Here is a 20,309-nt window from a genome sequence, read left to right as displayed (position 1 = left end):
TAGTTACTAGACATTGTGCGAGTCTGCTGGCTGATGCTGTCTGGGTTCACCTTTCTTTCCATGGCAGAGAAGTTAATTCCTTCTGCAGGCAGCTGACTTTAATTTTTCTAGTATCAGATTAACTTATTTAAATTGTCACTGGGCAACAGCTTATGCATTGCTGAATGTGATTATTATAATCTAACTTTCATAATTTGAATGGATGTCGATCTACAATGATAGAAGGAAATCAGGAATCAACATATGCATGTTATGCAATTAACCCATTGTGGCTTTCTTGAGAGCCACAATGGATTTTCTGTTTTTCTTAAACAGATCAGTTGGTTTTTGGGACCATGCCAGTATTAATGGTGCAGGATTACTGTGAGTTCTTTGATCTGAAAGTAGCTCCACAGAATTACAGAGCACCCTTGTGGAAATGTGTTGGTGCAAGGAGAAGATCCAATGGTATAAAGAAGTTAAGATCTTATCTACAAACATCAGCAACCATCAAATGTCGCAGTGTGGTGACAGATTGCACTAAGGCTTTGGTTCTCAAAGGCTTGGCTTTAACCCATTCATGGTCATTTATTATCTTCCACGACAGAATGCTGAAGGAGGGGAGATGTGGGAGTTACGTCCAAGACTAATTGCAAGCACTTCTGTCTCTGCTGTAAAACCACTAAGCCTGGACATCATTTGTTTCTGAAATTGAAGAGGTATTGACACGAGATGCTGTCTGAGCACCCGAGAAGGGAAAATTTACCTGGAGAGTTTAATGGGATAATCAAATTTTTTTTTATTACAATCAAGGTGGTTCCTGCCCATTGCTGTGAATCAAGGAAGCAAGTTTATTTTTTGGAAATAAAGTTAAATGTTGACAAGTCCTGTCATTCCTACATTAAAAATTTGGACTCAGGAATTGGAAGTAGAATTTCAAAATCTGCAAATGACACAATGGGGGTGGGGGGGGGGCGTTATAAATACTGAAGAAGACTGCAATAAAATAGAAAAAAAATAAACTTGCAAAATGTGTGTTTAATTGGAAAATTAATTTCAAAATAGATATTTAAAATGTTACATTTTGGTAGGGAAAATATGGAAGCCACATACTGCTTAGATAATAAGAGTCTAAATGGGTATAAATACACAAATCACTAACAGTAGCGATGTAGGTTAATAAATCCATTTTTAAAAAGCAAACCAAGCACTAGGTTTCATTTCTAGAGAGATAGAATTGAAAAGCAGAGAATTTATGTTAAACTTGTATAGAACCTTGGATAAACTACACTTAGGGTACTGTGCACAGTTTTGGTTTCCATTTTATAAAAAGGATATAGAATCGCACATAAAAGATTAATTCTGCAGTAATTGCAAAAGTACACCGTCAAGCCTGGAACATAGCCTCATTTACCGTATGTGGGAAGATATCAGAAATGTAGCAGATAGGAAAATATAAGGAACTAACAACATGAATAGGTACAGCAGCAATATGGAAGGCAATAAGAAAGGAAAACCACAATTGATAGCCATGATTTTTCATTAATAATTAGAATGAAAAAAAATGGGTAGCTTTACACAGGTGCACTGGAAGGATTTACCTAATTATGCAGTGACGTGATAGACTAGTGTACTCATGTATTTAACCAGATGTCAGCAGGATGTGTTGATGCATTAAAGTAACATTAGGGAATATGATTAACCCTATAAAGGTCTGACGTACTCTCGGGGCTTCAACCCCATCTTGCTGAAGCTAGCCTGAGCCGACATTCTGATAAGTCCTTTGCATGTGAAGCTATTGGTGTTTGTCTCATGGATATTACGTGTAAAGGATTGTGTTATGTGCTTGAATTGATAAAGAGTATTAGCTAGATGTCTTGGTGTTTGCATGTCCTCTAACTTGTATTAGAGGTGAAGGATGTATGATAATATCCTATAATTCCACAACATAAGGGCGAAGTATATATGACAGTATCCTATAGAAATGTAACATTAATGGCGACCATTTCATTGTCCGATTTGGAGACTGGTGTGTGCCATCTCTAAGTTAGGCAGAGCCATCACATAGCAGATTCAGGAAATGTGGAGGATCCGGGTGAAGATATGGATGTGTACTCAATGTGATATGGTGGGACAACTTTGCATAGTGTTCCTAACCATCCTTGAATCACTGGGAGTTTCTCTCAGGAGATTCTATCCCTTGCCCTGCCTTGAGCAATCCAGAACATCAGCAATTTAAATTTCCTGCTGCAGTGAGCCCATATGGACAGCAGACACTTGTGTCAATTCGTAACTGCTAGGAAGTCAGGAGCCAGAGCATTAATTTTAAACAGAATTATTTCTCACCTTTTCCATGGTGCTCATCACTGGATACTGCTTAGTGCCAGCATCTGAAGAGAGCCACAGCCAGCCTGGAGGGAGCAGAGGAGTTTCTGATATGGGAGGGAAGCAATGGAGACTGGGGGCTCGGGAATAAGGGTTTGGGAGAGAGGGGGAATGGGAGCTTGGTAGGAGGGGAGACAAGGGAATGGGGCCTTGGGAGATAGCGGGAGACTGGGGAATGTAGGCTCAGAGGAATAGAGGGAGGGGAATGGAGGCTAGGGAGGAATAGAAGGAGACTGGGGAATGGAGGCTCGGGAGGATAGAGGGAGACTGGGAATGGAGGCTTGGGGGGATAGAGGGAGATGGGGAGGGGAGACTAGGGAAAGGGGGCTTAAAAGAAAGGGAAACTAGGGAATTTTTTATTTTATCTATTTGTGGGATCTGGGCATCACTGGCAAGGCCCATCCCTAATTGCCCTTGAGAAGATGGTAGTGAGCCCTCTTCTTAAACCACTGCGGTCCATGTGGGGTAGGTACACCCACAGTGCTGTTAGGAAGGGGGCTACAGGATTTTATCTCAGTGACAGTGAAGGAACGGCGATATAGTTCCAAATCAGGATGGCGTGTGACTTGGAGGGGAACTTGCAGGTGGTGGTGTTCCCGTGCATCTGCTGCCCTTATCCTTCTAGGTGGAAGAGGTTGTGGGTTTGGAAGGTGCTATCGAAGGAGCCTTAATGAGTTTCTGCAGTGCATCTTGTAGATGGTACACACTGCTGCCGCTGTGCGCTGGTGATGGAGGCAGTGAATGTTTAAGGTGGTGGATGTGTGCCGATCAAGTGGGCCGTTTTGTCCTGGATGGTATCGAGCTTCTTGAGTGTTGTTGGAATGGGGATAAGGGGAGGAGAGACTGGGAAATAGGGCTCAGGGGGATAGAGGGAGTCTGGGGGGAGGGGAGTCTGGGGAATGGGGGAGACTGGGAAAAGGGATGGGATCAATGCTGTTGATCCCAGCATTTCTGGCAGAGCCTGGAGTAGCCAGTAAAGGGTAAGTAAAACCTGCAGTCCTTACTGTGAGTAAATAGTGAAAGATTATTTCTATTGGTAGGTGAATGGGAAACTAGGGAACAGAAACAAATAATTCTTACCAGAAGGACGAAGGTTTTTGAACTGAGGGCTTCACCACATGTGGCTATTAAGGTAGAGATAAAACCTTAATTTCAAGGGGCATGGGATATCACATGATCAGGCACCACACTGTCGGATGTCATCTGATCAGAATTTCACACAATGTAATCTCCACGAATGCCTCCATGCAGAGTTGGCAATCCGATCTTTGCAGCTAAGATTCTATTTAAATCTAATAATTGTCTCAGAAAGGTATGCAAAAGTTTGAAGGAAGTAAATAAAGAGCAAAGAGTGAACAGCTTGGAAGATGTGCAGAAAGGTGAGAGAGAGAGAGAGGTGAAACGTTTGAAGTGTACATGTTACGATCCCCTTAGGGACTGTTAACTTTTAAAAAGAGAAAGTCAAATTTCCAGCTATTATTGAAAGAATAACGCCACACGATTTCATGTTTTAAACAAAAAATCTTTACTGTGCAAGAGTTAAACAAAGCAAAACACTACTAACGTAACACTACAACTTGAAACATCTATATTTTAAACTTAAAATCTTAACAGAACATGAAGTTGTATACTTTAAACTCTAAATCTCAACAGAACACTCCTGTTTGATTGTTACTTCCACCTCAAGACTCCCCTATACATTACAGGATCTCGGCAGTTTGTTCACTTCCCCTAGGATCAATCCAAAGTATACAACATCTCTTAGAAATTCACTTTGATTTCTTTAATTCCTTAGCTATCTTCTGAGGTATCAGATCTCCCAGATCTGGACTTCCCAGCTTGAGCACAGGCCTTACTCAAAACAGAAACACCCCTGGTTCCTGATGGCCTCTTTGCTCCTGAGTCCAACTGACTTCCAAAGGCCAACAGATTGACTGTGTCAGCAAACACAAAGATCAAAACACTAACAGACACCCCCTGCATCATCTACATAGCCATGTCGTACACGTGGGATGTCCAAGATAGCAACTTAAACTAATTATTTCCAACTCCAAATCTCTTTGTTCTGGAGAATCATATGAATAATTTAAACCACTGATAGAGATATCTGCAGACACACCATCTCCATCAGAAAGTTCAGAGAGGTTCAGATTGTGTCTTCACACTTCCTATTATGACCTTACTAAATAAACATGGCTACTCTTTGATTTGTAACCACCCTAGGTTTGTTTGACAGCTTCTCAAACCAGGTGTTTTCATTTGTCCTGCATTAAGAAAAAATCAATTCCCAAATTAAAAGTTACGTTTAGAAAACCATGAACCAGGTGATTGTAACAGGGTTAGAGCAAGTGGGATGGCATGCCCTGAAATCTTGCTTCAGAAAAGCCAAAAGATTGAGAGATTACAGGACACTGTAGCTGAGCTGTAGATGAACTATGATAGTGTCATCAAGTCATTTACAGGAGGCCATTTGGCCCAATGAGTCTATGACAGCTCTCCCTGGAGCAATCCAGTCAGTCCCATTCCCCCACTCTATCCCTTAAGTCGTGCAAGTTTATTTCTTTCAAGGGCCCATCCAATTTCCTTTTGAAATCATTGATAGTCCCTGCTTCTACCACCCTCTTAGGCAGCGAATTCCAGGACGATGTGCAGTTGCAGAGTGATGAACTAATATAGAGTTTTAGACAGACAGTACAGACCCTGCAAGAGTAGGGATCATCAGGAAATCCTGTTGCAGTTGCACTGTTCGAGAATGTGTCTGTTCCACCCAAAAATGGTACTCCACCCTCTTCCATAAACCTTCACCCATCAGCTGTACCTCAACCTCCCAGTAACCACTGTCACCTGCTTCTGTAGCCATCCCTGACCCACTCAATCTTCTGCTGCCTACTACCACCCCAGGGGTTTTGAACCAGTGGTCCACGGCACCCCTGCCCCCACCCCAAGAAGATTTCAAGGGATCCGCCACCGCTGCTTCTCCGAGCACCATCAATCGAGCTCCGAGGTCAGTTCAGTTCTTACCAGCTGCTGATTGGTAAGGCATTACAGTCAGCAACATCTCATTCATGTGACCTGCCTGATTTTTCTCATGAGCCAGCAATTCATTACAAAGTTGATCATTAAAACTAAACTCCTCACAATATTTTTCATACATTTTTACACTATTCAGATTCAATAATAAAATATTTTATGATAGGGTGACCATATTTTCTAATCCGAATCCAAGGAGATACAGGGTGGGAGCACAGCATCTATATACACATACAAGTTTCATGAACCGGGGACAATGTTTCCCAGGGACACAGTTCCTCATCCGGGGAGTGTCCCAGGAAAACAGGAACATATTTTCACCGTATTTTATGACTGTGATGTTTGATTTATTACTGTACTGTCTCAACGTTGCTGCCCCCACCACATGCTTCTGGATGTTATAAGCCGACCACTCTGTTTGAATTTTCAGCATGTAGGGGATGTAGATTTCGCTAGGGGGCCCCAGGTATTCAAACCATGAAGCAGCAAATCTAGTGCCTGTAGCCAGATGAAACATTCAGATGGGGATAGTTTAAGCCCCCAGACAGAGACAGCAGGAATCCCCAAAGTGAGGAAAGCAGGTGACAGGAAAAGCCTGCAGAATCAATCCCTCTCGAGAGAGAAACCTGGCAAAAGCAGGACCCAAAAACAGTCAGAAAAGCAAAGGTAGCTATGGGCGCGCAAAAATGGACCCTGTTAATTCTGTCCGTAGTACATGCTTGTGACTGAAGTTGCCATAAGCGGACAGAAATATGTTGGGGGAAGTAGCATGAGCAGCCGCAGAATCAGTCTCCAAGAGAAAAATACCGCAACATAGAAAGAGGGCAAACTTGAATCAAGAGAAGGAAAATGGCGAGTAGTTGTTCCAAACCTGCTGTTATGCTGGAGGAAGGTTAGGATTGACATGTGAGTGTGCTTAACAAAAACACCTTCACGTCTTGACAGAATTGTTGCACAGTGGCGCAGTGGTTAGCACCGCAGCCTCACAGCTCCAGCGATCCGGGTTCAATTCTGGGTACTGCCTGTGTGGAGTTTGCAAGTTCTCCCTGTGTCTGCGTGGGTTTCCTCCAGGTGCTCCGGTTTCCTCCCACATGCCAAAGACTTGCAGGTTGATAGGTAAGTTGGCCATTATAAATTGCCCCTAGTATAGGTAGGTGGTAGGGAAATATAGGGACAGGTGGGGATGTGGTAGGAATATGGGATTAGTATAGGATTAGTATAAAATGGGTGGTTGATGGTCGGCACAGACTCGGTGGGCCGAAGGGCCTGTTTCAGTGCTGTATCTCTAAAACTAAAACAACGTGAGCAACAAGTTTCACATTAAATACATAAAACAGAATAAATATATGTTAAACTAATTTTTATACAGAAAAAAATGTATTGTGTAATAGGGGTTTTATAACATGGGAAGGGGTCCTCAGTAGCAAAAAGGTTGAGAATCCCTGTCAAACCCACTACCAGCCATAAACTGTCCCTCAGCGGCCCCTTTAGTACCAGTGGAACCTATACTCATCTCAATTGCCACTCAGCAGCGGGAGCAGTACCAGTAGTGCAGCCTCCACTGTCCACAGGAAGAACTACAGTTGAAATTTGCTCACTGCATCCTGAAGGAAATGGGTCCTGTTTTAAATATATAGACCAGGTCCAATGATGTTTGAGGCCTGAGAACCGATGGAAGGGGGGACAATGACAACTCCTGCTTGGAGCCAGATATTGGTCCAGAAGAGGCCAAGAAGGTTAGATTTAAATTTACTTTTCAGGTTTCCTTGTGGACTAGGAGGGGGCAGGAACGCTCTTCCAGGCCTCACAAGGAAACCTTGGGCGTTCTTTGCATTGGGCTACCCCCTCAACCCAATCGCATCCAGGTTCCCTCTTCCCCCATGATCGCGACAAGACCCCCTCCCCTCCCTAATTGCAGACAGACCACCACCCCACCCACCTGCCACCCCCGATTGCAGCAAGATGCCCCCTCGATCACAGGCAGGGAAGCAAACCAGGACTTTTCTTTGTCAACCAAGCAATTTAAAAATCAAACAAATTGTACATATATAAGTTTTACTTCATAGAGAAACTTTTTCTCTTTCTCTTTCATCTGATTGTTAAAGAAAGGAAATAGCCATTTTGATTAAATGATAAAAACTTCTCACGGCATCCCCTTGTTTTCAGCTAATTGAAACAATTGATGTTACAACAAATTAAAAGATTTTTCCACCCTGCACTACTTTGCTGTTTCCAACTAATTATTGTTAAACCAGCCCTGAAGCAGTGAAGACCAACAAATGAATTATTGACTAAGACAGATAATCAGAGGAAAACTTCATGTAGCTATCATATATACTAGAGATTTCTCCTTATACAATGTAATATTCTCCCAATTCACCAGATTCACCTTGAATCAATGTTAGTTTTTTCACACAACAAAACAATACTGCGAATGTTGGAAATTTGAATTAAAAATTGAAAATGCCGGAAATACTCAGCAGGTCCGGCAGCATCTGTGGAGAGAGAAACAGAGTTAACGTTTCAGGTTGATGACCTTTCATCAGAACTGAGAACCAAAGGACACCGATTAATGGTGATTGGCAAAAGAAGGAACAGCAACACGCGGAAAATTTTTTTCATGCTGCGAGTGGTTATGCAGTGCCTGAGAGTGTGATGGAGGCAGATTCAATTGAGGCCTTCAAAAGAGAATTGGATAAATTATCTGAAGAGAAAACATTTGCAGGGAAAAACAGGGGAGTGGGACTAGGTGCGTTGCTCTTGCAGACAGATGGCGTAGACACAATGAGCAGAATGGCCTTCTGTGCTGTAACCAGTGTAACCATTCTATGATTTGATGATTCTATGTGATAGAAGTTTGCTGTGTGCAATCACTTGGGATGAATTTTCCCAGGTGGGTCACAATCCCGACGTTGGCATGAATTCTGGGTTGGGAACCCGGAAGTGACCGTGGCGGGATGACAGACGTAATCTTCCTGAGGCGGCCAATTAAGAAATTGCCCCCAGAAGCCTCTTCCAAGTCGCGATGGCGGCCAGGTCCCAGCATTGGGAGGTCCAATCAGCACAACCCATGGGTAGGGTCACCGGCTGAGTGGGCAATGCCTGGCCATCAGCAGGAGCGGTAGTGTTGCCACGGAGACACCTTCAGTGGGAGGGAAGCAGCTGCCATTGCAGCAGGGCAAAATTAGCGGAGATGACAGTCTCCACGAAGTGGCTGCAAGGGCTCTAGCTGCCTGGGGAGGTATCCCTTTATGAATGACAGACAGCAAATAAATTTAAACCCTCGAAGTCATAGCTTGGACTTCTTGCTGCGAAGCTGCCTCCGATCTATTTTCCGGCTCCTGACACAGCAAGGGGGGCCCCTGCGCCATTGGGAAAATCTCATGTGACCTGGAAAATTGAAGGTAAGTGGCTCTTTACGATCCTTAATTGGATTCCAGCCACTGTTGGGTGTGTTGTCAACAAACCCACATGCCCACCTCTGGGAAAAGCACTCGGAGGTGGGAGTTCGCTGGGTAGTCCACCCAATGCACATCTTTCCAAATTTCCTTGTGCCCTGTCTCCGAAGATGCCTCCATGGGCTACATAAAATTCAGCCCACTCTTAGAAGTCTAAACTTGTCTAAAATTCATTTGTTGGCCTTAACTGCTTCAAAGTTTGATAAAGTACCACATGTTAGGCTTGTTAGCAGAATTGAAGCCCATGGGATAAAAGGGGCAGTTGCAGCATGGATACAAAAGTGGCTAAGGGACAGAAAACAGAGAGTGGCTGTTTTTCAGACTGGAGGGAGGTTATACAGTGGTCCTCCCCAGGGTTCAGTGCAGGGGCCACTGCTGTTTTCAATATACTTTAGTGACTTGGACTTGGGGATAAAGGGCACAATTTTGAAATTTGCAGATGACAAAACTTGGAGGAAGCGAATAGAGTTCAAGAGGACTTAGGCTGGTGATATGGGCAGATTAAATTCAATGTTGGTAGGAAGAATGAGGAGAGACAATACAAGCTAAATGGTACAAATTTTAAAGGGGGTGCAAAAACAGAGAGACCTGGGGTGTTTGTGCACAAATCTTTGTAGTGGTAGAAGAGGTATCAAAGCAGTTAATAAAGCATATGGGATCCAGGGTTTTATAAATAGAGGAATAGAATACAAAAGCTGGGAAATTATGCTAAGCCTATATAAACACTAGTTTGGTTCCAATTGGAATATTGTCAAATTTAAAATTAACAATTGATCTAGCATCAATTGCCATTTGTGAAAAGGAGTTCCAAACATCTACCGCACTTTGTGTGTAGTTTTTCCTAATTTCACTTCACTTCACAGGCTCTAAGTTCTAGACTATTCCCCCGAGGCCGAGACTCCCAAACAAGGAGAAATAATTGCTCTTTATCTACCTTATCTGTTCCCCTTAATATCTTGGAAACTTTTGATCAAATCATCCTTTCACCTTCTAAATTCCAGGGAGTAATTACGTAATCACTCCTCCTAATTTAACCCTTGGTGTCCAGGTATCATTCTGGTAAATCTACGCTGCACTCCCTCGAAGGGCCAATATATCCTTCCTCAGGTGTGGTGCCCAGAACTGAATACAGTACTGCAGGTGTGATCGCACCAGCACTTTGTATAGCTGTGGCATAACTTGTACTCCCTTGTATTCTAGTCCTCTAAATATAAAGGCCGGCATTCCATTCCACTTTAATGCAAAAGCAAAATGCTGCTACTGCTACTTCTGATGAAAGCTCGCAGACCTGAAATTTTAACTGCTTCTCTCTCCACAGATGATTCCTGACCTGCTGAGTGTTTCCAGCATTTTCTGTTTTTATTCAATTAAACCCATGACATTTTAATGAACTATATATCTAGATCCCCAAGTCTCTTTGAACGTCTACTGTTTCTAGCTTTTCACCACTTAGAAAGTATTCTGTCTTATCCTTTTTAATTCCAAAGTGGATGACCTCACATTTGTCTACATTGAAATCTATCAATATCTCTTTGTAGTTTTATGCTTCCGTCTACACTGCTTACAGTGCCATGTATCTTTGCATTATCGGTAAAATTGCATTGGTGGTTTACTATTCCATCAACTAAGTCTAATTTAATAAATATGGTGAATAGTTGGGGCCCCAACGCAGATCCTTGCAGGAGACTGCTAGTCACATCCTCCCAATTAGAGTACCTGCCCATTATCCCTACTCTCTGTCTCTTCCCGCTCAGCCAATTTCCTAACCAGGTCAATAATTTACCTTCAATTCTGAGCTTCAACTTTAGCTAACACGCTCTTGTGAGTGGCTTTATCAAATGCCTTCTGGAAGTCCATATAAATAACATCCACAGACATTCCCCTGTCCACTACTTTAGTCATCTCTTCAAAAGGTTCAATCAGATTTATCATGCATGACCTACCCTTCACAAGTCCATAATACAGATCGGAGATCCCACTGGTTTTCACTCTGCTCTAACAATGACCTGGTGCCAGATTAATCTTGGCACCCCAACCTTGAGTGGAAAAGAGATGGACACTGCAGGAATTCTTGTCATCATCACTCTATTTGACTGGGTAGAAGTTCTACCGATTGCAGGCCTCATTGGAAATGATTACTCTTCTGACTAGAGGCTTGGCAGGTTTCAGATCCCTGTTTGTTCCCCTGCTGAGCCTCTTCTGTCCAGTTTACCCCCACCCAACCCCAAAGTGTGTCTCAGGCCCCAATAACCTCCTTTACCTGATGTCAATATAATGGGATGATTGCAACACAGAACCAAATAACAGTTTTATTTCATTTCAACCTTGTCGCTAGACCTCAAATGACTTTGATGCCAGCCAATCAGTATTTGAAACCTTTTAAAGTGAGTGTGCACTTTCTACTGAGATAGTGCAAGAAAGGAAAATCGGTCGCTCTACAGCCTCATCGCACACTTTAATCCATACCGATAACATCTGCTTTTACTGGAACTGTGAACTTGAAGGAGCAACAGCGGCTTTAAGGCCATTTCCTGAACTGACAGACCTTTCCAAGAATTTCAGACATCTGCAAAATGACAGACTAAAATCATTACTTTTTAAAATGCGCATTACATTTCTGGTTTTAAAGGAAGCAAAAAAAAATCAGAAAATGGTGGGGTACACAGCAGGCAAAAAAAAAGGCTCGACATTAGGTGAAACGAGCAGCTAAAGCAGTAGAAGCAGAAACTATTATTTTATTTTTTGTGGTATGGGCGGCGCTCAAAGTCTCTTGTGCAATTTACAGGAGCCGAGGTCCGCTAGACAGCGGTGACGCTGTAACACGGAAGGGAGCAGAGTTGGAAAGGACTTCGGATATATTACAGCAGATCACCCTAGGACATGCAGCCTAGGCAGGTAAGGGGAAAGTAGAGGGTGAAGGGGGATCAAGGCAACAGTCTCAGTGCCCCGTTGTGATCTGAATGAGGGGCAACAAAGAGGTGGACAGATGATGGCTCGAAGCTGTGGATCAGTGGCTTTCTCCCAATGGGGTGGGTTATTGTTCTAAAAATATTTGTGATTCCTTTTGGAATCCCCCCTGCTGTTGTGCTGCTCTCCTGTTCTGCCCAACACTTGGGATTTCAGACTCTGATTTCCTTTCCGGTAAATGTAATGGCGACCCAACAGAAGAGAAACCACTTTAGCTGCTTCTGCTTTCCAAGTAATGGAATTGGGGATCGTGACCCACATACACTCCCACTCTTGGCCCCGTAACTCAAGGCTCCGGCTCGCTAGCAACAGGCCGGAGCTAAGCAATTTTGACAGCAGTTTTCCAACTGTCTTAAGTTTATTTCATCTCGGAGTGTCAGACCTGTAGGAGATAATATGTGAGACATGTTGAGTTACCAATAGTGGGAGCAGTTTGTTTCCCCTTCGAATTGAGCCACCTCAACAGGGCACCAGGAAGTGACTCCCTGAAGCTTTACTTCCTCTTAGCTATTCTTAGGTCAATGTGTTTGTTGCCTCTGAAGTTTCCTGAGAGTCATGATATGTGGTGTGGACCATTTATCCGTTTAGTATCTTGTTCAATATCTTCACGGTAAAATCATTAGTTTTGGGTGTCTGCTTTGACGTGGAGGCACAAGTCGATAAGTTCAAGATCCATTCCAGTGAGCATATTGTCCAGGCCAGGAGTCTGCAACCTTTTTTTTTTACCTGAGGAGTCTTTTTTTTAATTGCAATTTTTAAAAAAATTGCCCATTGGAAACCACAAGACGAAAATTTTGCAATTGTAGACCAAATACTGGGCAAATTGCCAAATGTCTCTGGTTAAAATGCATAAATGTGTGTGTAGGGCAGCACAGTGGCGCAGTGGTTAGCACTGCAGCCTCACAGCTCCAGCGACCCGGGTTCAGTTCTGGGTACTGCCTGTGCAAGTTTGCAAGTTCTCCCTGTGACCGCGTGGGGTTCCGCCAGCTGCTCTGGTTTCCTCCCACAGCCAAAGACTTGCAGGTTGATAGGTAAATTGGCCATTGTAAATTGCTGCTAGTGTAGGTAGGTGGTAGGAGAATTGAAGGAAGCGAATATGGGATCAATGTAGGATTAGTATAAATGGGTGGTTGTTGGTTGGCACAGACTCAGTGGGCCGAACAGCGGTGCTAACCACTGCGCCACTGTGTCGTTTAGGTGCAGCATGTAGATGAGGAATAGGAGGGGACAAAGGATAGATCCTTGGGGGACACCAGAGGTAACAGTACGGGAGCAGAAGAAAAGCCATTGCAAGTGATTGAAACCAGGTGAGAGCAGTACAACCCAGCTGGACAACAGTGGGAGGCGCTCGAGGAGGCAAAGGCCGCAGACAGGTCAAGAAGGATGAGGAAAGTTTACCTTTGTAACAGTCACATAGGATGTCATTGTGACTTTGATAAGAGCTGTTTCGGGATTGTGGCAGGGGTGGAAATCTGACTTGGAGGGATTCAAAAATGGAATTTGAAAGATAGATCAGAGTATTTGCTAAATGGTTAGAAGCTAGGAACTGTGGATGAGCAGAGAAATTTAGGGATCCAAGTACAGAATCATTAAAAGCCAATGATACTGGGGCTAAAAAGTTTACATTATGAAGACAGGCTGCAGAGGCTCGGCTTGTATTTTCTTGAGTGCAGAAAATGGTACAGGATCATCTAATCGAGGTGTTTAAAACAATTAAAGGAACTGATAAGGTAGATAGGGAGAAACTATTTCCTCTTGCGGGGGAGTCCAGAACAAGGTGCACAACCTTAAAATTTGAGCTGGGCTTTTCAGGGGGTGATGTCAGGAGTCACTTGTTTACACAAAGGGTAGTGGAAATCTGGAACTCCCTTCCCCAAAAAGCTGTTGAGGCTGAGTCAATTGAAAACTTCAAAACTGAGATGGATAATGTTTTGTTAGGCAAGGGTATTAGAGGATATGGAGAAAAGGTGGGTAAATGGAGTTGAGGTACAGATCAGCCATGATCGAATTGAATGCAGAACAGGCTCAAGAGGCTGAATGGTCCTTTGTTGTTGTGACATTTGCCAGTTTCAGGCCCATTCCCCATCACATCCAGATCTATTTGAATTTAAATAAGATGGTTATTTTAAATTTTAGGCATTGGGGGACCTGGAGTGAATGTAGGTTAGCAAGGACAGGAATGATAGGTGAGTGATAATTGGTGTGGGATGGGATAGGAGTAGCAGAGTTTTGGATAAGCTGCAGTTTGTGGAGGATGGAAAGCTGGTCAGGAGACCATTGGAGTAGCTGATTGTGAGGTGACAAAGGCATGAATGAAGGTTACACAGCTGATGTGGAGTGAAGGTGGAATATTTTTCAGAGGTGGAAATGAAGGGTCTTTCTGATGGGAGTTGGAAGCTCAGGTTAGGGTGCAGTAAAACACAGAGGTTGCAAAGAGTGTGGTTCAGCCTGAAACAAGAAGGGAAACTGGGTGATCAGGCGGTGAATGGGATTAAGACAACAGGAGGAGATGTTAGAGATGACATTAGTTTGGAGAGAACGTCGGGGAAGATGGGAGAGAAACTAATGAGAGATGGCATTCGGGGCGAGGGACTAGGGAGCTTTATTGGTTAAGGGAAGCAGTGGGGGCAGTTAAACAGATGGTTTCTCCCTTGGTAATGAAGAAATGGGATTAGGTGTCTTGAAACTATTTGATAGGTGTAACTTCAGAAAAACAGTTACTGTATTCATGAAAGTTATCTGTCATCTGCTGATCTAGTCTTTTGCTTCTCTATATTTTTTCTCTTACAATAAATTACGATGAGTACTTTAACCTGAGATACACAGAGTGTCAGTATGATGTTTTCTTTTCACTAGTTCAATGAGATCAGTAATACATACAAACTAGGTATGTATATGATGATATCTTGTACTGAATTCAATTTTTTTTTTACCTGAAGAGCCTTTTTTAAAAAAAAAATGCCTAAAATAAAAATTATTGGGAGCCGTAAGACAAAAAGTATAGAGAATGGAGTAAAGGCATAAGCATACCTTAAAAATAAAAAATTGTTTATCAAGAATCTAAGGAAAGTTGTGTACTTAGTTGATGCTGTAAGAAGTCATTAGCTTTACCTTCTCTCTGACGCTTAGAAGAATGACAGCAATTACTACTGAATTTCATATAATTTCAATCTTGTATATAGGTCGGGCAAAAATCCAGTTATTACATCCCAGCACTAGCTGAACACCATTATTTTTGTTTTCAAGGTTGAATCTTTTTTTATTATTTCCAAAATATACTTTATTCATAAAAATCTGTAAAAATTACATTCCCAAATAGTTTAAAACAGCATCAAGTCAAAAAATACAAACAGTGCAAAGGTGATCAGTTTCCTTCTATACAATCATGAGTTGCCTCACAACCCTTCCATTTCACATTTGTCCTGCCAGATACAGTTTTACATTATACAGGAGACAGAAATTTTCCCGATACAGTTCGAGGAGTTTCCCATGGATCCAGCCCCTCAGTTCAGCTTGGTGGGGGGACCTTACACTGTGGTCTTTCCCCATTGAGCCTTTGCTGCGGCTGCCCCAAGCTTTAGTGCGTCCCTCAGCACGTAGTCCTGGACCTTGGAATGTGCCAGTCTGCAACATTCGGTGGTGGACAACTCTTTGCGCTGGAAGACCAGCAAGTTTCAGGCAGACCAAAGGGCGTCTTTCACCGAATTGATAGTCCTCCAGCAGCAGTTGATGTTTGTCTCGGTGTGCGTCCCTGGGAACAGCCCGTAGAGCACAGACTCCTGTGTTACAGAGCTGCTTGGGATGAACCTCGACAAAAACCACTGCATCTCTTTCCACACCTGCTTTGCGAAGACACATTCCAGGAGGAGGTGGGCAACCGTCTCTTCCCCACCACAGCCACCGCGGGGGCATTGTGCGGAGGGGGCGAGACTTCGGGTGTGCATGAAGGATCTGACGGGGAGGGCCCTTCTCACCACCAGCCAAGCTACGTCTTGGTGCTTGTTTGAAAGTTCTGGTGATGAGGCATTCCACCAAATGACTTTGACGGTCTGCTCGGGGAACCATCCGACAGGATCCACCGTCTCCTCTTCCCGTAGGGCCTTGAGGACATTTCGTGCAGACCACTGCCTGATGGACCGATGGTCAAAGGTGTTTTCCCGCAGAAACTGCTCCACGAAGGATAGGTGGTACGGCACGGTCCAACTGCATGGAGCGTTCCGCGGCAATGTGACCAGGCCCATCCTTTGCAACACCGGGGACAGATAGAACCTCAGCACATAGTGACACTTGGAGTTTGCGTACTGGAGGTCTACACACAGCTTGATGCAGCCGCACACAAAGGTGGTCATCAGGCTGAGGGCCACGTTGGGTACATTTTTCCCGCCCTTGTCCAGAGATTTGAACATCGTGTCCCTCCGGACCCGGTCCATTTTAGATCCCCTGATGAAGCGGAAAATGAAGCGGAAAATGGCTCGGGTGACTGCCACAGCGCAGGAGTGGGGTATGGGCCAGACCTGTGCCACGTACAGCAACAACGTGAGCGCCTCGCACCTGATGACCAGGTTCTTACCCACGATGGAGAGAGATCGCTGCCCCCACATGCTCAACTTTTGTTGTACCCTGGCTACTCGCTCTTCCCAGGTTTCGGTGCACGCCCCGGCTCTTCCGAACCATATCCCCAGCACCTTCAGGTAATCTGACCTGACAGTGAAGGGGACAAAGGATCGGTCAGCCCAGTTCCCAAAGAACATGGCCTCGCTCTTGCCGTGGTTAACTTTGGCTCCCGAGGCCAATTCGAACTGGTTGCAGATGCTCTTCAGTCTGCGCACGGACAGCAGATCAGAGCAGAAGACGGCGACGTCATCCATGTACAGGGAGGTTTTGACCTGAGTGCTTCCGCTGCCTGGGATTGTCACCTCTCTTATGCTCGCATCATTCCTAATAGACTCAGCAAAGGGTTCAATACAGCAAACAAACAAGACCGGGGAGAGAGGACAGCCTTGTCTGACTCCAGATTTGATCGGGAAACCTTCCGATTCCCACCCATTGATTGAGACTGCGCTACTGATGTTTGTGTAGAGCAGTTGGAGCCAATTGCAGATTCCCTCCCCAAACCCCATTTTGGAAAGCACGTCCATCATGTAGGTGTGCGATATCCTGTCAAAAGCCCTCTCCTGGTCCAGGCTGATGAGGCAGGTGTCTACCCTCCTGTCCCGTACGTAGGCGATCGTATCCCTGAGTAGCGTGAGACTATCAGAGATCTTCCTGCCGGGTACAGTACAGGTCTGATCGGGGTGGATCACCAACTCCAGAGCAGACTTGACTCGACTGGCTATGACTTTGGACAGAATCTTGTAGTCAACATTAAGCAGTGAGATGGGCTGCCAATTTCTGATTTCTGCCCTCTCCCCCTTCCGCTTGTAAATGAGGATGATGATGCCTTTCCTCATGGATTCCGACATGCTGCCGGCCAGGAGCATACTCTCGTATACTTCCAGCAGGTCCGGGCCGACCCAGTCCCACAGGCCTGAGTACAATTCTCCCGGTAAGCCGTCGCTTCCGGGAGTTTTACTCGTCTCGAAGGACTCGACGGCCTTTGTCAGCTCATCCAGAGTTAGCGGCTGGTCCATTCTCTCCCTCCTGCTGTCATCTAAGACCTCTGTGATAGATGACAGGAAGGACTGGGAGGCTCTGCTGTCTTTGGGCTTCGCGTCATACAGCCCAGCATAAAAGGATTTCTGATCCTTAGTATGTCGGACTGCGAAGACGTTACCAAGCCATCCTCTTCCTTCAGGCTGCTGATAACAGAGCTCTCTCTGTGTACCTTTTGGAAGAAGTAACGCAAGCACGTCTCATCCTGCTCGATGGAGCGGATTCTGGACCGGAAGATGATCTTGGAGGCTTCCTTGGCAAAGAGCGAGGCCTGCTGGCTCTTCACCTCTTGGAGGTCCTCCTTGACCTCGACCCCCATTGACTGCAACCGGAGCAGAATTTGCATACTTTTCTGGAGTCGGGACATTTCCCTCTGTCTCTCTCTCGCCCTCTGAACACCTTTGTGGATGAAGAATCTCTTGATGTTCTCCTTAATCGCTTCCCACCAGTGAACTGGAGACTCAAAGAGGGGTTTCATGGTTCTCCAACCTTTGTAATCCCTTTTGAGTTCCTCAACGTTCTCTGGGGTCAGCAGTGTAGCATTGAGCTTCCACGTCCCTCTGCCAACCCGCTGGTCGTCCTGTAAGTGACAGTCAGCCAGTAAGAGGCAGTGGTCGGAGAAGAACACCGGCTTGACGTCGGTGGATCTGACTGTGACGGGACGGGACACAAACAGAAAGTCAATCCTGGAACGGGCAGACCCGTCCGATCTTGACCATGTGTATCTGCGCTGCGCTCCATCTGCAGGTTTGCTGAAGACGTCGTGCAGTTTGGCATCTTTAACTGTTTCTATTAGGAATCTGGACGTAGCGTCCAGTTTGCTGTCGTCACTGCCGGATCGTCCAGCCGCATCGATGATGTAGTTGAAGTCACCGCCTAGGATGACCGGCCTGGACGTCGCCAGCAGCAGTGGGAGCTGCTGGAAGACGGTCAGCCGCTTGCTACGTTTTACCGGGGCGTACACGTTGATCAACCGGAGCGGAGCGTTGTTGTACATCACGTCTGCTACGAGGAGGCGACCGCCCACCACCTCCTTAACTTCGGAGATGGTGAAGTTACCTCCCCGCAGCAGAATACCCAGGCCGGAGGAACGGCAATCATTACCCCCCGACCAGATCGATGGCCCGTGGGACCACCATCGCGACCACTGCCTGTAGGTGCTGAGGTGTGGTATTCCACACTCCTGCAGAAACAGTAGGTTGGCTTTGACCTTGGCAAGGTAATCCAAGGTTGAAACAGATCGCGTAGTAGATTTAATGCTACGCACATTAATGGAAGCAATCTTTACACCCATTTTTTTAAAGTTAGCTACCCAACTCTTAAATTTGCCTTCGGCTTTATCAACTTTTTCCTGGAGAATCATAATGACACATTTTCTTTCACTTCTAGGTGGATCTTGTTTGGCAAAGGCTTTGAGCTTTGCTAACTCGCTGCAGTGACTTTAACTGCACTGTATTGAACATGCTAATTTTAACATTTTAAAATTTTTCATTAAGATATAAGGTCCATGAAAGGAGATATATATATATCTATCTATATATAAATAATATAAAACATATATAGATAGATATATATATAAATAATATAAAACATATATAGATAGATATATATATAAATAATATAAAACATATATAATATATATATATATATATATATATGGATTACAGTTAAAAGAGGTCTTGGATAATTAATGCAATAGTGACATGAATGGATAAGGCACTGACCTCCTAAGCCAGGGATTGTAGGTTCAAGTCCCATCTGGGGTAAAGCAAGTTAACATTACTGCGTTCTGTGCCAGGCCGTTTTTCTTGGGGGTAGGCGGGAAAGTGGAGTTGAGGCCACAATCAGATCAGCCATGATCTTATTAAATGGCAGAGCAGGCTCGAAGGGGCCGAATGGCCTACTCCTGTTCCTAATTCATATGTTCGTATGAACCAGTACAAAGTCTTGCTTTAGCTGTTGGGGTCAATTGAATTGCACATGCAGTTAATAAAGAATGAGTCCTCTAAAACATTGCTCATTTTTCTGTTTCAAAACACAGTTCTATAATAGTCCAATAGGAGCAGAAACATTGATCACTAAGTGTTACTGCACTGATTTTGCTTAGACTTAAATCCAGGAAACCTCAGCTGTGGTCGGAATGTAAAGCTCAGGATTGGTCAAACTGTTTGTCTGACATCCAGTCTCTTATGGGCTGTAGCTTCCTCCAACTAAACATAAGGAAGACAAAAGCCATTGTCTTCAGATCCCACAGATGCTCTGTACTCTTGCCATTAACACCATTCCCATCCCAGATCCCTATCTCGGGCTGTAGCAGACTGTTCAACCCTAAGCCAAGCTACTGACCCCATTTCCTCTTCATAGAGTGATACAGCAGAGAAGGTGGCCATTCAGCCTCTCATGCCGATGGCAGCTCTTTGAAACAGTTATCCAATTTGTCCCACTTCCCTAATCAAAGGGATCGTCTACTTCCACATCTGTATCATCATCTGCTTTGTACACCTATCGCAGCTCATCTGCCCCGAAACCTTCATAAATGCTGATGTTCGCTCCAAACGCAATTGCGCCAATTCTCTCCTGATCAGCTTCTCATCCTCTATGTAAACAGCTGCCTCAATCCTATTCTGCCCAAAGTACTACTCACCTATCAATACAGCCTCACAGATCTGTGTTGGTGCAAGATTCTCCCAACACCTTAAATTTAAATCTTTCATTCCCTTGCTTAAACTGATCTCAACTCTCACCTCACATCTGTAGCTTCCTCAGTATATGAATATGCAGACCCATTGTACACCAGTCCCATTGTTCTTACCTGGAACTCCTGAGTAAAAAAGACCT

The 20,309-nt window shown here is 44.5% G+C and overlaps 1 protein-coding gene across 1 annotated transcript in view; it reads left to right on the top strand.

Annotated features, from left to right (window-relative positions):
- Positions 1-11,601: 11,601 nt before the first annotated feature.
- The window catches only part of ripk1l (receptor (TNFRSF)-interacting serine-threonine kinase 1, like), an 81,848-nt gene continuing 73,140 nt past the window's right edge, over positions 11,602-20,309 (top strand). The window contains exon 1 of the mRNA XM_068054673.1: positions 11,602-11,747. The gene's annotated coding sequence lies outside the window, so the exon portion shown is untranslated. The remainder of the gene's footprint in view (positions 11,748-20,309) is intronic.

This window comes from Heterodontus francisci, chromosome 2 (genome assembly GCF_036365525.1).
Source record: "Heterodontus francisci isolate sHetFra1 chromosome 2, sHetFra1.hap1, whole genome shotgun sequence".
Lineage (NCBI taxonomy): Eukaryota > Metazoa > Chordata > Chondrichthyes > Heterodontiformes > Heterodontidae > Heterodontus > Heterodontus francisci.
This window is presented reverse-complemented; position numbering and strand designations above follow the sequence as displayed.